At 38.7% G+C, this 20,204-nt stretch overlaps 1 long non-coding RNA gene across 1 annotated transcript in view; it reads left to right on the top strand.

Moving 5' to 3' along the window:
• The window catches only part of LOC139184584 (uncharacterized), a 71,875-nt gene that overhangs the window by 28,374 nt on the left and 23,297 nt on the right, over nucleotides 1–20,204 (top strand). The gene's annotated exons all lie outside the window — the stretch shown is intronic.

Below are 20,204 nucleotides of genomic sequence, written 5' to 3'. Positions count from 1 at the left end.
CTTTAGGATGGACTGGTTGGATCTCCTTGCAGTCCAAGGGGCTATCAAGAGTCTTCTCCAACACCACAGTTCAAAACCACCAATTCTTCAGTGCTCAGCTTTCTTTATAGTCCAACTTTCACATCCATACATGACCACTGGAAAAACCATGGCCTTGACTAGACAGACCTTTGTTGACAAAGTAATGTCTCTGCTTTTGAATATGCTGTCTAGGTTGGTCATAACTTTCCTTCCAAGGAGTAAGCGTCTTTTAATTTCATGGCTGCAGTCACCATCTGCAGTGATTTTGGAGCCCCCCAAAATAAAGTCAGCCACTGTTTCCACTGTTTCCCCATTACACTAGCATTTTTCAACCAGAGGGGCATCCTTCAGTATCTTCCAACTGGGGAACCACATATTTGTTATGCATCAATCCCCTGGAGGAGGGCATGGCAAGCCACTCCAGTATTCTTGCCTAGAGAGAGAATCCCTTGGACAGAGCAGCCTGGCAGGCTACAGTCCATAGAGTCCCAAAAAGTTGAACAAGATTGAAATGACTCAACACACATGCACCAAACAAAACTCAGGTTCATCAAGCAATAGTTGGGATATCTGAGAACCAGGAGATACTTATCCAGATTCGTCTGTTCTCACTAATGAGGTAAATGGACACAAGAGGCCTTTGCTGGTATCAAGGCTCTGGATACTTGGAGAGTTCAGGTGAAGGAGAGAAGTCTGCTCTGAATCCCTTCATGGTTATCAAAACTGTCAGTTGAAGAAAAATGCACAACTTAAAAGTTGTGAGTTAATTTTTATTCAGGGATCTTACTGAAAACTATAACCTGGGGAGACATCCTCTCAGTTACCTCTGAGGAACTACAACAGACAGGTAAAGGAAGAAAAAGATATATAAGAGGTTTTTCTGAATAAAACAAAAAAACAAAAAACAAAAAACATTCAGTGCAGCATTGAAAGATTACAGTAAGTCCCTTATATATGAACAAGGTCAATTCTTAGGGCATATTTGTAAGTCCAATCTGTGTGTAAGTCCAACAAAGTTAGCCAACTAACACAATTGGCTAATAGTACTCTAATGTAATAGGTTTGTTTCACACAAATAATACGTGAAAAAACAAACAAACAAAAAAAAACCCCACAAAGAATAAAGAAAATATTTTTAATCTTATAGTGTGCCTGCATGCTCAGTCGTGTCTGACTCTTTGTGACCCCATGGACTGCAACCCATCAGGTTCCTCTGTCCATGGGATTCTCCAGGCAAGAATACTGGAACAGGTAGCCATTCACTTCTCCAGGGAATCTTTCTGACCCATGGATGGAACCCAGGCAGATTAGGTTTCTTTACTCCAGGTAGTAACCCTGCAGTAAGGAAACTGCAGACAGATTCTGCACTGTCCGAGCCACCAGGGAAGCCCATAAATAAAGCCATACAGAAAGAAAACATTTTTAATCATTCAGTACCTTGAAAAGTACAGTGGTACAGTACACCAGCTGGCATACAGGGATTGGCATCAAGTGAACAAGCAAGAAGAGTTACCGACTGGAGGAGGGAGAGAAGGTGGGAGATGGTAGAGCTGAGACATCAACAGCAATGGGAGATGGAGGGCAAGCTCTAATTTTAGTAATGTCAGAACTTGTTGAAACTCAGGCTAAAAATTTCATAACTTGAAGTTCATAACTTGAAGGTTCATAACTTGAAAAGTTCATAACTTGAAGGTTCGTTTGTTTGTAGGGGACTTACTGTACTGCTAATCACAAAGAATGAGCATCTCAAGTTAATAGCGTCTCAAGTGCTATGAGAAGATACAAGAGTTTGGGTTCATTGAAAGTATTCCTTAGATATACAACTAAACTGTCTGAGGATCAGTATCCAAAGCACAAAATTCTTCCTGCTTTTCTCCATCCTGAATTTCTATCAGAATCCACCATCAGGGCAGCTAGAGACTGATGACTTGATCTTTGTAGAACTGCAATTGTGGGCAACATTCTTTATTTACTGGAATAGCAGGGAACATTCCCTGTCCACAAGACAAAAGAAAAAGTTGAGGTGAGGTGGAGTTAGGGGAGTAGCTAGCTATGGGAGGTTATCACACAGAGCACAGTGAAGAAGGGTTTGGCTCTAATGCAGATTGTAGTTGGTGCTTAGATGATCCTCTCCATTGATAAGAGTTTCTAAAATGTTTGTCGTCTTTCTCTTCAGGGAACTGAGAGGGAAACACCCTTACAAGTAAAAGTTGCCCTTGTAAATGTAAATTTCCCTTACAAAATGGTTATTTATACTCAGTTTTCAGAGCTTTCCCTGTGTTTGCTGTTCCTTAAAAATACTAACTCAAAATAATCCATACACCAAATAGGCATATTTTGGGATGGCCTAAAATATACACACATATTTCTTATAATAGTTCATATAATTCTTATAGTTCATATACTACTTATAGTTCTACATGTGTGACTTCATTTGAAGAAAGGGTTCTGCTAAAACTAAAAATTTCAAAAATGCTGTGATATTGTGATTTATTCTAGGAAATAAATATTTGGTCTTTGATTCCATTCCTAACACAGAGCTCCTAAAATACTTGGAATTTTGTAGGGAAGATGTTTTTGGTTATGTTAATGTGAGGAGGAGGGCTGGTTGCTAGTGGAGCCAAGGTGGTTTGAGTGTTGAAAACTTTCAATTCCTCCAACCACTTGCCTGCCCCCCCTTTCCCTGAAACCTTCTGAGAGGAGACAGGGACTAGAAATTGAATTCATTTGCCAATGGTCTATAATTTAATCAATCATATGTAAGAAATGAAGCCTCTATACAAACCCAAAAGGATGAAGTTCAAGATCTTATGAGATGGTGAACAGGTAGAGATTTGGAGAGAGTGGTATGCTCAGAGAAGTCATGGGAGCTTCAGGCCCTTTTCCTACACCTTGCCCTATGCATTTATTCCTTCAACCTGTTCCTGAGTTATATCATTTTATAATATACCAGTTAAGTAGTAAGTAAAATGTCTCTCTGAATTCTATTAGCGACTCTAGCAAGTTAGTTGAACCCAAGGAGAAGGTCATAGAAATTTCCAACCTGCAGCCAGTCAGTCAGAAAGACAGGTAGCAACTTAGGCTTATGATTGACATTTGAAGTTACAGGACTGAACCCTTCACTTGTGGGATCTAAGGCTATTGCCAGGTAGATAATGTCAAGACTGAACTGAATTGTAAGATACCTGGCAGGTGCTGGAGAATTGCTTGGATGTGGGGACACTACACCCTCCCCTATCACTACAGTGGAAATGAGGCAGGAGATAGATGGGTCTCTTCACTAGACTTCACCCATAGCCCTTTTCACTAGAATCCATCTTGGCTAAGAGATGCATGCACACATATAGCGGAGAAACGAGATAAACCAAGCATGGACTCAGAACCAGGCAAAGCAAGATGATTGGCCAGAGGAAACCCAGAAGATATCGCTCCATATAATCATTTCATACCATGAGAGTACAACTCTCTCTCTGAACTGCCCATGTGAGTCTATCCACTTATACTTTTTCCCTCCTAATAAACACTTTACTTGTTTCACTAGTTTCTGGCTTTTTGTGGAAATTCATTTCTACAAGGCCAACAGAACCAGATCACTTTCACTGGTGGTCTAGTGGCTAGGATTCAGCACTCTTACAGCTGTGACCTGACTTCAGTTTCTGGCCAGGGAACCAAAATCCTGCTTCTAGCCATTTCAGGCCAAAGCTGCTGGAGTTCAGATCCAGCTAGATTAAATGACTTGCTCAAGGTCCCACAGTTCAAGAAGTAAATAGATGAGAACTTAGGTCTCCTGAGTATGGTTATCTAATGTGTGTCCTCTCCTGTTTGATTCTAATAACCTAAGAAGCAAGTCCTAAATCTACTTAGATGTGAAAATGGGATTCAGAGAAGTTAAATGATTAGGCCAAATGCATAAGGAGTAGAGTTGGATTTTAGAATACAGGTTGCCTAAAATATTTTTCCTGCCAGTCTGGTGCACCATATGTTACACTAGTGATTCACACATTTTTTGGTTTGTTATATTCTTTCAGAATCTGATGAGTGCTATGGACTACCTCACAGAAAACTATACTGTGTGCTTGTGGATGTTAAATATAATATAATGGACATTCTGAAATTCATCTGTGGGCAAAGGTCTAGGAAGAGGTTGCAGATCTTAGGTTAGAAATAGTAGTGTTAGTTGCTCAGTCATGTCTGATTCTTTGTGACCCTATGGACTATAGCCCTCAAGGTTCCTCTGTCCATTGAATTCTGCAGGCAAGAAGACTGGAGTGGGTTGCCATTTCCTTCTCCAGGGGATCTTCCTGAATGAGGGATCAAACTCAGGTCTTCCATATTGCAGGCATATTCTTTACTGTCTGAGCTACCCTTGTAAATATTTAGCAATCTCTCTACATGTACTTCTGCCATAGATATTTGTTGATATTTTCCTTTATTCTAACAAGTAAGATGAAAGTGAAATAATGATGTATGTCAAAATCTCATTTGTTTCTCTAATGACACAAGGACATTTTTTTCCAAATTAGATAACAGTTTTTAAATATTAGAAAAATATTCCTCAATTCTTGTGCTATTCACAAAGTAATGGCAACAGTCACAACTTACCTTTAGGTTTAATCTGCATTAGTAACACTTCTCCTTCACTGTTTCATGTGAAAATTAATTGTAAAGTGATTAGCAGAAAATGAGGAAAGAATTAAAAACCATGGAGAATTTAGTCTCCACCAAGGACATCATAGGCGATGTCCTTGATGTAAAAGAAGTGGCTTGATGTATTGCCCTTCTTTTCAGTTAACTAATTTTGTGCAGGAAAGAAAGTGGGGCTGGAGAGGATGGTCACGTCCCAGTTTTCAAGCAAGTCCCTGGGATGGCCACCAAGTGTGATTTCTTGACTTTGCACAGGAAAGAATTCAAGAGCAAGCCATAGTGAAGTAAAAGAAGATAGGTTCAGATACACAGTCCACAAGGCCTTCCCTGATGGCTCAATGGTAAAGAATCTGCCTGCCAATGCAGGAGACACGGGTTTGATCCCTGGTTTGGGAAGATCTCCTGGAGAAGGAAATGCAACCCACTCCAATATTCTTGCCTGGGAAATCCCATGGACAGAAGAGTCTGGTTGGCTATAATCCATGGGGTCTCAAAGAGTTGGACATGACTTAGTGACTCAATAATAACAACACTCCACCGACAGAGCGTGGGCCATCTCAGAAGGCAAGACTACCACCAGGGTGGAGGGCGGTCAGTTTTTATAGGGGTGGATTATTTCATAGGCTAATGAGTAGGAGGATTATTCCAACTATCTTAGATAAGGGGAGGGATTTTCAGGAATTGGGACACAACGCACTCTTGGTCTTTGATGGTTGGCCTCAGTACTGTCATGGTGCCTGTGGGTGTGTCATTTAGTGTGCTGATGTATCACAATAAGTGTACACTGAGGTTCAAGCTCCTCTGGAAGTTGACTTGTCTGTCATCTTGGACCCAGTTGGTTCTAACCAGTTTTTGTCATGTCCTTTGTCTATGTTATTCTTTTGTTAGGTAGTTAGAACAGGGAAAAGGAGTCCGAAATGGCGGTGGCTAAAAGACAAGGAAGGGAAAAGCCCACAAAAATAGAACAGAGGAAGGTCAAAGGAAGGTCTGAGGACCGGAGTGAGGACTTCAGGTAGAACAGCACTCCTGACTAAGTACAATTTGCATAGGGCAGGCCCAGCGGAAAGAAAAAAACATAAAAAGAGGAGACAAAGCTAGCTGTCTGTCTCTCTTCCGCGAGCTGGGGTGCTCTTCTCTTCGCATCTTTGTATGGACATGCCCTCATGCCTCAAAGATGGATTTTCCTGCTATCTTCTAAATAAAGGGAGGGGGGTTCAGGATTGGGAACATGTGTACACCCGTGGTGGATTCATGTTGATGTATGGCAAAACCAATACAATATTGTAAAGTAAAAAAAAAAAAAAAAAAAAAGATCTGTAACACTGAGCTGTAACACTGTAACACTGATTTGTCTAAGAGCTATAACATGGTCTGTTTGAGACCTGAGAGCTATAACACGGTCTGTCCAAGACCCGAGAGCTGTGACACGCCGAGGGGGCTTTAATGTCCATCACTCCAAATCTTTGTTGTGACGAGACAAAAATCGAGGAGCATACACTCGCCTGATACTTTTAAAGGTTGTGCCATGCCCCTCCCTTCTTGTTTCAGTTGGAAGTGTGTATGTGTGCACACATGCACATTCATATCAGCACAATGAGGAGCACCCAGGGGACAATGTGAGCACTAGGATGTATTTTGGTAGAATTGGGTGGAGAGTAACTTCACATTCATCTGGAATCCCTTAATTTACTGTGTGACCCTGAGCAAGTCACTTCACTCCTGGAAGTCTCAGTTTTCTCATTTGTAAGATAAAAGGATAGCACTGAGTCCCTACCAGGTTTTAATGGTACTATAAATGTATTTAAATCATTAAGGTATATGTGTTGGAGGGGCGGGGAGGGACAAATATCTCAAAACACATATTTGTAGAAAAGAAGTAGGATCTGTTCTTGCTTATCACAGTCAAGGGAAAAACACAGGAAAGTAAACCACCATTTCCCATTTCAATTATTGATGGAAAGTGTGACCTGTCAGAAGAAAGAGGGGGAACTGACTGAGAGATTGAGACTTTTTTGTGTAATTTGTGTTTAAATTCAGGCAATAGCTTCCTTTTGTTGCAGGAATGGGGACTTCCTCCAGGGCCTGAAGATTGTTAGACAATCTTTCAAATTGTCTAACATTTGGAAATGAATTGTCTGAGGAGACACACGAGCTGACAAAGCAACAGACTTTATTGGGAAGGGGCGCCCAAGGGCAGAGCAGCAGGTGAGAGAACTCAGAACTGCTCTGTTACATGGCTTGCAGTCCCAGGTTTTATAGTTGTGGGTTATTTTCCAGGTTGTTTCTGGCCAATCACTCTGACTTAGAGTCCTTCCTGGTGGCACAAGCATCTCTCAGCCAAGATGGATTCCAGCAAGGATTCTGGGAGGTTGGTAGAATATAAGAACAGGCATCTCCTCTCTCCTTTTGACATTTCTTGAATTCTTTTGGCTGGTGGTAGCTTGTTATAATAGTTCCATGTTCCTTACCAGGACCTCCTGTTGTAAGATAACTCATTCATGTGGTTACTATTGGGCTTGGCTAGGGGTTGGGGGTGGAATTGGGGGGGTGAGAGAGTGAGGGGCAGTTTTAGTCAGTGATTCCCCTAATACTTTTAACCCTTTATAACGGATACTCAGCAACAATAGCATTGTTTTGCTAAATTATTTTTTTCTCCATAAAAGGGGGTATGCCCTTCTCAGAAGAAACATTCCAGTGGTAATTAAGTTCTAAATTAAGTTTTATTTCCCTCTGCTAGGCCTCTCTGTTCAACCCCAGACTATTTTTTTCTTACTCTCTTTGCTATGTTAATCAAGGTTTTCACAGATTTTCCAACCTTTTACCCTCATAGGCTGCTATTTCTTACCCCACCATCTAATTTTTTGCCAGAATTCTCTAAATTCCTTCAAATGCTGAAGGAATTCTCTAAATTCCTTCAACACTTCTCCCAGCCCCTTTGTCCCTTCTGTGTTAGAGCCCAGTCCACACCTTCAGCAGTGACCCTATTGCCTTCATCCATGGACTTCACCTATGTGGTGAAGCATGAGCTTGGAATTGTGATGGAAAATCAAGGTGGAATGGATATTACTAAGAAAGCTCTATAAAATAGAGCTGAGAGGCTTGCATCAGAATCAGTCATAACTCTTGTAACTTTAACAGTCATATGCCTTTTGCCTTTATAAACTCCCGGCTGTTTTTCTTTCCTGTACACTCTTGGTTTTACCCAAATCTTTGTCTTCCAAATTGCAGTTCCTACGACCACACATGAAACTCTGTTCTTTGTAGCTTTGTTATTGATTGCTGTTCTACAAAATACCAACTTTCTACTTGCATCACCTCAACCTAGTTATTTAATTTTTCTGTGTCTTGATTTTCTCATTCATCAAATACAGATAATAGGCACTTCCCTGGTGGTCCAGTGGTTAAGATTTCATGCACCCAATGTAGGGAGCCCAGGTTTGATCCCTGGGCAGGGAACTAGGACCCACATTCCACAGTGAAGATCCCGAGTGCTGCAACTAAGACCCAGTGCAGCCAGATTAAAAAAATGAAGAAATATAAATAATAAGGGAACTTTCTCCATACCTTTTTTGTAAATATTAAATCAGTCTATGTGCATTAAAAACTTAGCACAAAACTGGCAGACAGTAAAGAGTAAGTAGATATAAGATATATGTTTATACAATTATATTTTATATATTTCTGTGCCCACTCCAAAAGCAGGGTTTGTAGGCAGTACAAACACTTTTATTCCAACAGCACAACTGACAAACTTTACTGAAAAGCTGACATTTTAAAAATAAAGTTGGTTATTTTGCATCATGTAAAAACCCTTCTCCTATCTATCTCCCTTCAAAAATCAAAGGTTTCTGAATTTGTACCTATATTTCTGTAACAATTTGTAATTGAACTTACTCTTAGTAGTCAGTTTTATCTCCCCAATCTGGATGCCTTTTACTTTCTTTTTTGTTACCTTATTGCACTGAATGGGGCCTTTAGTACAAGGTTGAGTAGAGTGGTGAGGTGACCCTTCTTGCTTTGTTCCTGATCTTAGGGAAAATGAATTTAATATTTTACCAGTAAATGGTATTAGCTCTAAGATTTTTCTACAAGCTCTAAGCTTGTAGGTGCCCATGATGGTTAGCTTTATGTGTTAACTTGACCATTATGATAAGGGATGTACACATAGCTGGTAAACCTTATTTCTGGGTATGTGTGTAAGAGTATCTCCAGAAGAGGTTAGCATTTGAATTAGGAGGTTGAGTAAAGATAGTTCTCACTAATGCTGGTGGCATCATCCAACCCACTGAATGTGTGGATAGAACAGAAGGCAGGCCAGTCTACTCAACCTGAGACATCCATCATCTCTCATCAGACAGTGTCACTCCTGGTTTTGGGGCTTTGGGATTCAGATCAGAACTAGTTTACACCACTGACTCCAAATTTTCAGGACTTTGAAACTGAACAGAATTGCACTATCTATTTTCTGGGTTTATTTGCTTTGTGGACAGCAGATTGTGGAACTTCTCAGCCTCCATAACTGTTTGAGTCAATTCCTATGAATAAATCTCTTCTTATATCTATCTATATCTGCATCTAATCTATCTATACCCTGTTGGATATATCCTATAATCTATCTTTTTCTCTTGGAGAACTCTGATTAAGCCAATGCCCTTCATCAAATCCCCTTCTACTCCTAATTTTCTGAGAGTTTCTTTTAAAAATCATGAATGGATATCAAATTTTGCAAATGTTTTTTTTAATCCTCTTTTTTTTTAATGGTTAGAAAATAATCTTAATTAATGGACACATATGCTGTTTACAAATTTTCAATTACAAACATGATCATAATAAATGGCATCAGGCTAATATCCTAAAGATAAATTTCCAGGAGCAGGAATATTGAAAAGGATGTGTATTTATAATTTTGATAGTATAAACAATTGCCCTTCCTAGGAACTTTACAAATGTATATTCCCACTATCAGGTAAAAAGTTTTTACCACAAGGTAAAACTCTTTTCAGTAAATGTATAAATTGCATCTCTTTTTATGAGTGATCATAAATATCTTTTCTTCTATTTAAGAAACTTTTTATATTTATTCTTCCCATCTTTTGCCCATTTTTTTACTCTGTGTGTATGTGTGTGTGTATATGTAAATGACTTTTTGAATTGATTTTTAGGATATTATTTTTTATATCAATATTTCTTAGTCAATTTATTATTTTTTGACTTTGCTTTTGATATGTGTGTAAAGGTGATATTTTAACCTGAATTTCATTATTTCCATTAACTTTTCTGATGAGCTAGAAATGGACCTTATGAGAAAATGTGGGAAATACTGTAGTTTTATCAATTCCTTTGACAAATCATCTTGTGGAAAGTTGTCCACAGTGGTAAAACTTATAATAATAGTGAGCTGATTCCTGCTAATTTTTTTTTTCACAGAAAGTAATGAATATAACTTGTTTCTTTTTTAATTGGTGTGGATAAAAGCTATTATCCTTACTTATTCATATCATTTCTTTAGTATTAGAGAAGCAGTAAAGGTAAAGGAACTGGGTGATACTATTTGATGCATATTATTATGTGCCCTTGACTCAAGATCACCTTGAAATGATTAGTAGTCTGGATTCAAATAGAATATTCCTTATTTCCAATAGTATGCCATTCAATGATATCTTAGCCCAAAGGACACATGTGGTGGTAATAGGGGAGTCCCAAGGCCTCATTTCCAACCTAGACTCTCCAACTTGGGGATTTTTGAAAGCCTAATTTTTTTAGCGCTTACTTGGATATCAAAGTGCTGAGTTCACAGTGATGAATTCAACCAACTCTTTATTTAACTTGTACTGTCATTGCATTCTGTGTACAACACAATCTCACATGATGTTGGCACATACGATGGAAACAAAAGTTATTTTTTCTTTTAAAATTAATTTAAAAAATAGTGTTATGACATAATTATCTTCCTTCCTTGTCTTTAACTTCTGTTTTCTGTTGCTTTTTTGTTAACCTAAACTCAGCTCACCCACTCTTTCCTTAGCTTTTTTTGGATCCATATCTCAGTTCCTTTTTTCTTCTTCTTAAGACATACAGGAAAATCTATTTCTAGGGCTAATTATGTTCATGTTTGCTACACTCTTGAGCAATTTATTTTAGTAAATCAAAGAAGAATGTATTTTTAGAACATCCCAGGAAGAATGCATATACTGGTTAAGTTCAATTACACCTACTGCTGAAAGAAACCTACAGAAGTGGAGGTACAGAGAGTGGAGTAAAGAATTTTGTTCATTTGTACTATTCACCAAGGTTTTAACAGTACTTAATTATCATATTTATCATCATTCACTTATTTATGCTTCTATTTAATGAATAGTTGTTAAATAAATACATGCAAAATTATTTTCATACTCTGAGGTTTTTTGTTTTTTAAGTTGATGGTTGATATAAACACTATCATCAAGATTGCTGGGAGAAATATCATTAACCTCAGATATGCAGGTGATACCACCCAAACGGCAGAAAATGAAGAGGAACTAAAGAGTCTCTTGATGAAGGTGAAAGAGGAGAGTAAAAAAGCTGACTTAAAACTCAACATTCAAGAAACAAAGATTATGGCATCTGGCTCCATCACTTCATAGCAAATAGATGGGGAAACAATGGAAACAGAGACAGACTTTATTTTCTTAGACTCTAAAATCACTGAGGACAATGACTGAAGCCATGGAATTAAAAGAAATTTGCTCCTTGGAAGAAAAGCTATGATAAACCTAGACAGCATATTCAAAAGCAGGGACATTACTTTGCCAACAAAGTTTTGTCTAATCAAAGCTATGGTTTTTCTAGTAGTCATGTACTGATGTGAGAGTTGGACCATAAAGAAGGCTGCACATTGAAGAAATAATGTTTTCCTATTGTGGTGCTGGAGAAGATTCTTGAGAGTCCCTTGGACAGCAAGGAGATCAAGCCAATAAATCCTTAAGGAAATCAATCCTGAATATTTACTGGAAGGACTGATATTGAAGCTGAAGCTCCAATACTTTGGCCACCTGATTTGAAGAGTTGATTTATTGGAAAAGACCTTGATGCTGGGAAAGATTGAGGACAAGAGGAGAAGGGGACAACAGAGGGTGAGATGGTTGGATGGCATCATTGACTCAATGGACATGAGTTTGAGTCAACTCTGAGGGGTAGTGAAGGACAGGGAAGCCTGGTGTGCTGCAGTCCCTGGGGTTGCAAAGAGTCAGGCTCAACTGTACAACTGAACAGCACCAGCAGCAGTTGCCAATAACCTTAACAAACGAAGGTTCATTTGTTTTTGAAAATGGAGAGAAGAAGAAACAGCAAGTGGAGACACATCAGGCAACTTTGCTGTAAAGGAGAATATATACATAGCATGGTAGTTGGAGATAAATGTGGGATCATGGGACTTCTGTTTGGTGTTAGGTAGAAATTGAGGCAGGAGATAGATGGACCCCAGGCTGAATAGCTAGAGTTTGTCCCCTGTGGATAAATACTCCAAGATGCAGAGGAGGAGGAGTTAAGCCCTGCCCAGATATGAAACTATATATTTCTCATTCTAAAGGTCAAGGAGACCTTCCTTGAAAGTTAAAAAGGAGGGGGCGACACCCCATAGTAGGTGATGTCAACCTACCCATAGGCCTCTTCACAAGAATCCATCTTTGCTAGATGCACATGCATACATGGGAAGGCCCGGAGATAAACCAAATATGGACTCAGAATCAGGCAAAGCAGGATGATTTGCCAGAAGAAACCTAAAAGAAATGCCCCATATCAGTGATTCAAACTATCATGATGCCACAGTAAATTTCATTTATGTGCATGGAGGAGGTCTCATATCAATAAGATCTAAGATGTGACCAGAGCAGGGAGACTTTATACCTTTTTAGACAAAGAAACAATGAATATATATCTATGGAAAACTGAGAAGACAAGGAAAGTTAGGTTTTGGGTGCTTAATTAGTGAAGAATCTAAACAGAATTTGAGTTTAGGTAGTAAATTAAAGGACTAAAAATGTTTATACAGACTTCTTGGCCTGAATTCTCTGTCTCTGGTGAGGATGTCCTTCTGTCTCCAGATACAGGTAGAGAATTTTCACACAAGTGATTTATTTCCTACTTTAAGGGAGACAGAAAGGATGATCAGAGTGTCCCTCTTGCATTGGCTATTTCTTCAGTAAAACCATCTACATGCCACAGAGGAACATTTTAGGATGGCCCACCCTGAAGTAAAAATTGAGGGACAGGGGAGAACAGGGATAACTTTAGAGTGATGTCTGAGTAGGAAAGAAGGAATCCTTTTTCCTGAACAATCAATCTATGCATGAATTGGCCTTAGATAGAAACAGGGAAAACATCCCTCTCTTAAAAAAAAAAAAAGATTTATTTATGGCTGTGCTGGGTCTTCACTGCTGTGCTGGCTTTTATCTAGTTGGGGGGCTACTCTCCAGTTGGTGGGCAGGCTTTTCATTGAGGTGGCATCTCTTGCTGCAGAGCACAGGCTCTAGGGCATGCGGGCTTCAGTAGTTGTGGCTCCCTGGCTCTAGAACACAGACTCAATACTGTAGTGTGTGGGCTTAGTTGCTCTGAGGCATGTGGGATCTTTCCAGATCTGGGCTTGAATCTGTGTCTCCTGCATTGGCAGGTGGATTCTTTACCACTGAGCCGCCAGGGAAGCTTTCAAACATCTCTTTTATCTGGAGGGAAAGTGGCAGGAATGGAGCAGGAAAATTGGTACCATTAGGAGTGGTGCACATAGTTCCTTTATGATTGCCTCCATATTCTCAGTAAAATCAGAAGTGTAGCTATCAGTTGGGACTGAGGAGAAGTGGGGAATTATTGGAGGTTTGAGGTGAAATAATCGTCGGGGAGAATAAAAGAATGTTTGTAATTGTAGGAGGGATGTTGGACAGTTATAAGGTGGTGACAAATTTAAAGTAGACAGCCAACAGGATGTGTGTGTGTGCACGTGTATACACTGGAGTGCTTCCAGTCACATTCTCAGATGCAGTTACTGAGAAAGTGATGTTTGGATTTGTTTATGTTTTGCCTGTAAAGCTCAATTCAGGGAGAGAGAGGCAAGGGCCTTGAGAGTTTTGGCAGTGGAGTAATAATGACGTTGGGCCTTGAAATCTAAGCTGAGTAAGGATTGAAGTGAGACTTTGTAAGGAAGCAAGAGATGGATAAATCAATGAATTGGAATTCCTAGGGCATTTGAGGAATTATTGGATTAAATTTATTAACTAAAAAGGCAAGTCGTAGTGGTCAAAGAGAGGAGAAATTTAAATGGAGTATATGAGTTATTAGTAATGATATGATGTAGTATTAAAATATGACTCAGATTCAGACTTAAATTGAAGAAAGTAGGAAAAACCACTAGACCATTCAGGTATGACCTAAATAAAATTCCTTATGATTATACAGTGGAAGTGAGAAATAAATTTAAGGGACTAGATCTGATAGATAGAGTGCCTGATGAACTATGGAATGAGGTTCGTGACATTGTACAGGAGACAGGGATCAAGACCATTCCCAAGAAAAATGAATGCAAAAAAGCAAAATGGCTATCTGAGGAGGCCTTACAAATAGCTGTGAAAAGAAGAAATGCAAAAAGCAAAAGAGAAAAGAAAAGATATACCCATATGAATACAGAGTTCCAAAGAATAGCTAGGAGAGATAAGAAAGCCTTCCTCAGTGATTAATGCAAAGAAATAGAGGAAAACAATAGAATGGGAAAGACTAGAGATATCTTCAAGAAAATGAGAGATACCAAGGTAACATTTCATGCAAAGATGGGCTCAATAAAGGACAGAAATGGTACAGACCTAACAGAAGCAGAAGATATTAAGAAGAGGTGGCAAGAATACACAGAAGAACTGTACAAAAAAGATCTTCACGACCCAGATAATCATGATGGTGTGATTGCTTAGCTAGAGCCAGACATCCTGGAATGCGAAGTCAAGTGGGCCTTAGGAAGCTATGGCCGAATCACTATGAACGAATTCCAGTTGAGCTATTTCAAATCCTGAAAGATGAGGCTGTGAAAGTGCTGCACTCAATATGCCAGCAAATTTGGAGAACTCAGCAGTGGCCACAGGACTGGAAAAGGTCAGTTTTCATTCCAACCCCAAAGAAAGATAATGCCAAAGAATGCTCAAACTACCACATAATTGCACTCATCTCACATGCTAATAAAGTAAAGCTCAAAATTCTCAAAGCCAGGCTTCAGCAATATGTGAACCATGAACTTCCAGATGTTCAAGCTGGTTTTAGAAAAGGCAGAGATCAAATTGCCAACATCTGCTGGATCATCGAAAAAACAACAGTTCCAGAAAAACATCTATTTCTGCTTTATTGACTGGTCAAAGGCCAAACAAAGAAGACGATGGCACCTCACTTCAGTACTCTTGCTTGGAAAATCCCATGGACGGAGGAGCCTGGTAGGCTGCAGTCCATGGGGTTGCAAAGAATCAGACACGACTGAGTGACTTCACTTTCACTTTTCACTTTCATGCATTGGAGAAGGAAATGGCAACCCACTCCAGTGTTCTTGCCTGGAGAATCCCAGGGATGGGGGAGCCTGGTGGGCTTCCGTCTATGGGGTCGCACAAAGTCAGACAGGACTGAAGCGACTTAGCAGCAGCAGCAAGAAAGGCCAAAGCCTTTGACTGTGTGGATCACCACAAACTGGAAAATTCTGAAAAAGATGAGAATACCAGACCACCTGACTTGCCTTTTGAGAAATCTGAATGCAGGTCAGGAAGCAACAGTTAGAACTGGACATGGAACAACAGACTGGTTCCAAATAGGAAAAGGAGTATGTCAAGGCTGTATATTGTCACCATGCTTATTTAACTTATATGCAGAGTACATCATGAGAAACGCTGGGCTGGATGAAGCAACAAGCTGGAATCAAGATTGCCGGGAGAAATATCAATAACCTCAGTTATGCAGATGACACCACCCTTATGGTAGAAAGTGAAGAAGAACTAAAGAGCCTCTTGATGAAAGTGAAAGAGGAGAGTGAAAAAATTGGCTTAAAGCTCAACATTCAAAAAACTAAGATCATTGCATCTGGTCCCATCATTTCACGGCAAATAGGTGGAGAAACAGTGGAAATAGTGGCAGACTATTTTGGGGGGCTCCAAAATCACTGTGGATGGTGACTGCAGCCATGAAATTAGAAGACTCTTACTCCTTGGAAGAAAAATTGTGACCAATCTAGACAGCATATTGAAAAGCAGAGACATTATTTTGCCAGCAAAGGTCCATCTAGTCAAAGCTATGGTTTTTCCAGTTGTCATATATGGATGTGAAAGTTGGATTATAAAGACAGCTGAGTGCTGAAGAATTGATGCTTTTGACCTGTGGTGTTGGAGAAGACTCTTGAGAGTCCCTTGGACTGCAAGGAGATCCAAGCAGTCCATCATAAAAGAAATCAGTCATGAATATTCATTGGAAGGACTGATTTGAAGCTGAAACTCCAATACTTTGGCCACCCGATGCAGAGAACTGACTCATTTGAAAAGACCCTGATGCTGAGAAAGATTGAAGCAGGGAGCAGAAGGGGCCGACAGACAATGAGATGGTTGGATGGCATCACTGACTCAATGGACATGAGTTTGAGTAAATCCTGGAGTTGGTGATCGACAGGGAGGTCTGGTGTGTTGCAGTCCATGGGGTCACAAAGAGTCAGACATGACTGAGAGACTGAACTAAACTGAAAATATGACTCAGGAAGTCTATATAAAAGTAGTCTATTGAAATACAAGATCATGGGAGGAAAGGATGTAAAGAAATTATGAAGGACTTCCCTGGTGGTCCAGTTGTTAAGAATTCTTACTTCCACTGCAAGGGTCATGGGTTCAATCCCTAATCTGGGAACTAAGATCCTACATACCTCACAGAGCATCCAAAAAAAAAATTCTTTTAAAGAAGAAATTATGAGGCCATTATATTGAACACATTATTTGTATATGTTCCAGTTACCTCTTTTTGTATAACAAAGCTAATCAAAACTTAGGTAAAACAACAATGTATTATCTCATAGTACTGTGGTTAGTTCCAGTGGTTAGCTGAAATTACCGTCTTTTAAACACTCAACTGGGTGGAAGTCCAAGATGGCTCACTCATAGGGCTGACAGTTGATGCTGGCTGCTTGCCAGAAGCTCAGCTAGGCTGTTGCTCAGACTGCCAACATATGGTTGCTTTATGTAACTTGGACTTCTCACATCACAAGCACTGGTTTACAAAGGGAAGTGTCCCAAGAGTGAGTGTTCCAAGGAGCAGAAAGCAGAAACCACAAAGCCAGTACAGGGTTACACCCAAACTAGAACAGTGATAGAGTGTTATTTCACCATATTCTGTTTTTTTTGGCCATGCAGTATGCAGGATCTTAGTTCCCCAATCAGGGATCAAACCTGCATCCTCTGTATTGGAAGCTTGGAGTCTTAACCACTGGACCACCAGGAAATTCCCCATATTCTATTAGTAGAAGCAGTCTCAGGGCCCGCATAGATTCAAGGGGGAGTGAAGGATAGAGACTAGCTCTTGAAAAGGGTGGCAAAGTAATACTGCAGAAGAGCAAACACATGGAATGAGAGATATTGTTGTGGCCATCTTTGGAAAAGAAAATTTTCTGTAGTGTGAATACTGAAATTGATGATAATAGGACTAGCATTGGTGGGAAAGAGGGTGAGTTAGATGTTAAAACGTTGATTAGGAAGAACAACTCAGAGATATTTTGTTGAAGATATCTGCAACAAGGAGAAATAAAAGATAATGAGTTTGTTAGCATAAACTTTAGCTCCCTTTCCTTGGTTTATTAGCTCGAACTGTTTTGTAATTTTACTCATTGCCTTACTAATTATGGTGTAAACCTTTACCTTATGACAGCTTTTGTTCTAAAGGTGCTATATGATACAACTTCACTTCAGCATTATAACCTGGCAATTGTATATTTTCATTTCTCCCCTCCCAGTCTCTGGTCTATTGTCATCTATTTATTTCTACATATGTGAGACACCCCACTATTCTTTTGTTATTTTTTGTTTTAATCGGGTGATGGTTTAAACACATTTAAATAATAAGAAAAGATCTTACATACTTATTCAAATAGTTACCATTTCTACTGGTCTTCATTATGTTGTATAGATCCATATTTCCATTTGGTACGATTTTCTTTCCACCTAAGGAATATTTAATATTTCTGAAACATTTCTTGTACTGTGAATCTACTGTTGATGAATTATTTTAGCTTTATATATGGGGGCGACAGAGGATGAAACAGTTGAATCTCATCATTGACTCAATGGACATGAGTTTGAGCAAACTCCAGGAGACAGGGAAGGACAAGGAAGCTTGGCGTGCTGCTGTCTATAGGGTCAAAAAGAGTTGGACACAAATGAGCAACTGAACAACAATGTCTGAAAAGCTCTTTCCCCCACCCACTTCTGTTTTTGAAAGATGTTTTTATTAGGTATAAACTTCTAAGCAAGAGGTTTTTTTCTTTGAGTACTTTAAAGATGTTGCTCAATTGTATCTCGTGCATTTTTTTTTCAACAAGAAATATTCTATCATCTTTATATTTCTTCCTCTCTATATATCTTATTTCTTTAGCTGCTTTAAAATATTTCTTTCTCACTTGTTTGAGACACTTGATTACTGTGAACCTTGGTGTAGTTTTCTTGTTTCTAGGTTTCATTAAATTTCTTGAATCTGTGGTTTTCATCAGATTTTAAAATATTTGCACCATTTTTTCATTTCATATTTTTTCTCTTCCTTAAGAAGTCCTCCTTTCATTTGAAGTCTCCAATGATACATTTAATAAAACACAAGTTATCCCACAGTTCACTGAAGCTTTGTTTAATTTTTGATACTTTCTATTCTATTTTACATTTTGTATAGTATGTCTTACAAGCCCTTAACCCTTTCTTCTGCAATGCTTAGTCTGCCATTAATTTCTTCCAGTTTATCTTTTCATCTCAAACAGTATAGTTTTCATCCTTGGATTTTTTATTATTTTAAAAGAGCTTCCATGATTCTACTTCACATACTCAATCTTATCTCTAGCTTTTTAAACATATGCTATATAGTCATTATAACTGTTTTAAGGTCCTGAACTACTGATTCTGTTGTATGGGTTGGTTTTTATTTTCTTTTTCTTTTTAGGTACAGGCCACATTTTTCTGCCTTTTGCATTCTTAGTAGTTTTTGATCAGGTACATTTGTGGATTTTGCCTTTGTGGATGCTCAAAATTCTTCTAAATGTTCTTTAGCCTTGTTCTGGGATACAGGTTCTTGAAAACAGTTTTAGGCTCTGAGTCTTTCTTTTAAGCTGCGTTGACAGGACCAGTGAAGTGTTTTAGACTTATTTTTGTTGAATTATTGAAGCAAAGGTCTTTTGTTCATCGTACTTGGTAGCACTAATTATGAGGTTTTTCTTGTCTGTGAACTGGAAACAGGCGCTATCTTATTTCTGTGTGAGCTGTACAGGTACTATTTCCTTTGTTCCTTTTGGTGAGTTCTTTCCTGAACCTTTGGAATTTCACCATCCCCCTCCCCATCCCTCTCACACACACAGACACCCAGTGATCAGTACTCAAAGACTCAAGGGGGATCCTCAGCTGAACTCCAGAGTTCATTATGAAATGATCACCATTATAAGTCTAGTAATCATCCATTCTCATACGAAGTTACTACAATATTATTGATTGCATTCAAATTATTAATCATTTGACATTATAGAGTGGAAATGAGAACAATCAGGCATAGATCTTGCATTTATAAAACTCAGTGGGCACAGCTGGAACGCTAATAGGGTAGATTAGAAGCTTAGGTTGTCCAGAAGTAGCTGATAAGCATGCATGTCATTCAGATTCAGTATAATAATTCTGCTTTCCAAAAGACTTTCCTTAATGAACAAGATAGAGGCTGTGTCTAAATATTAGTAACTGTGTAAATTTCTTAAGAGGTCATTACAGATTTTATAAAACAATACTTATTTTAGTTTAAGGTAACTAGAAAAACAAAACATATAATTCGTAACACTTTAAATGAAGAAAGTGTGGGCCAGGAAGTCAAATCAATAGTAAACTATTCTGAGTCTTAGAACAGCAACCCATTCTCCAACAATTGGTTCAAAAATACTAAGTACTGACTGTACTAAGAAGCAATCCCTACTTAGTTACATGGGTGGGCTGTATGTTGTTCTTTTCCATTATCAAAACAATTCAATGAAAAGGTCTAAAAATACACCTCCAAAGGGTTCATTTTATTGTACAAATGCCATCTGCTTTATAGCTAATGATCAGATCTCAGAAACAGAGACATTATTCCAGGAAATGGTGAAAGATATTTAGTATTAATCTAACATGTTACTTGTGAAGAAGTATCTGGCAGGCAAGAAAAGTTCTGTGTGTTTTATTTAGGAAAAATTCAGTATCATTTTTCGCTATAGTTTAAATGATCTCTAAGACTTTTATATATATATATATATATATATATATATAATATATCTCTAAGACACTATAATTTTA

Source organism: Bos indicus, chromosome 8, assembly GCF_029378745.1.
Source record: "Bos indicus isolate NIAB-ARS_2022 breed Sahiwal x Tharparkar chromosome 8, NIAB-ARS_B.indTharparkar_mat_pri_1.0, whole genome shotgun sequence".
In the NCBI taxonomy this organism is placed as follows: Eukaryota; Metazoa; Chordata; class Mammalia; order Artiodactyla; family Bovidae; genus Bos; species Bos indicus.
This window is presented reverse-complemented; position numbering and strand designations above follow the sequence as displayed.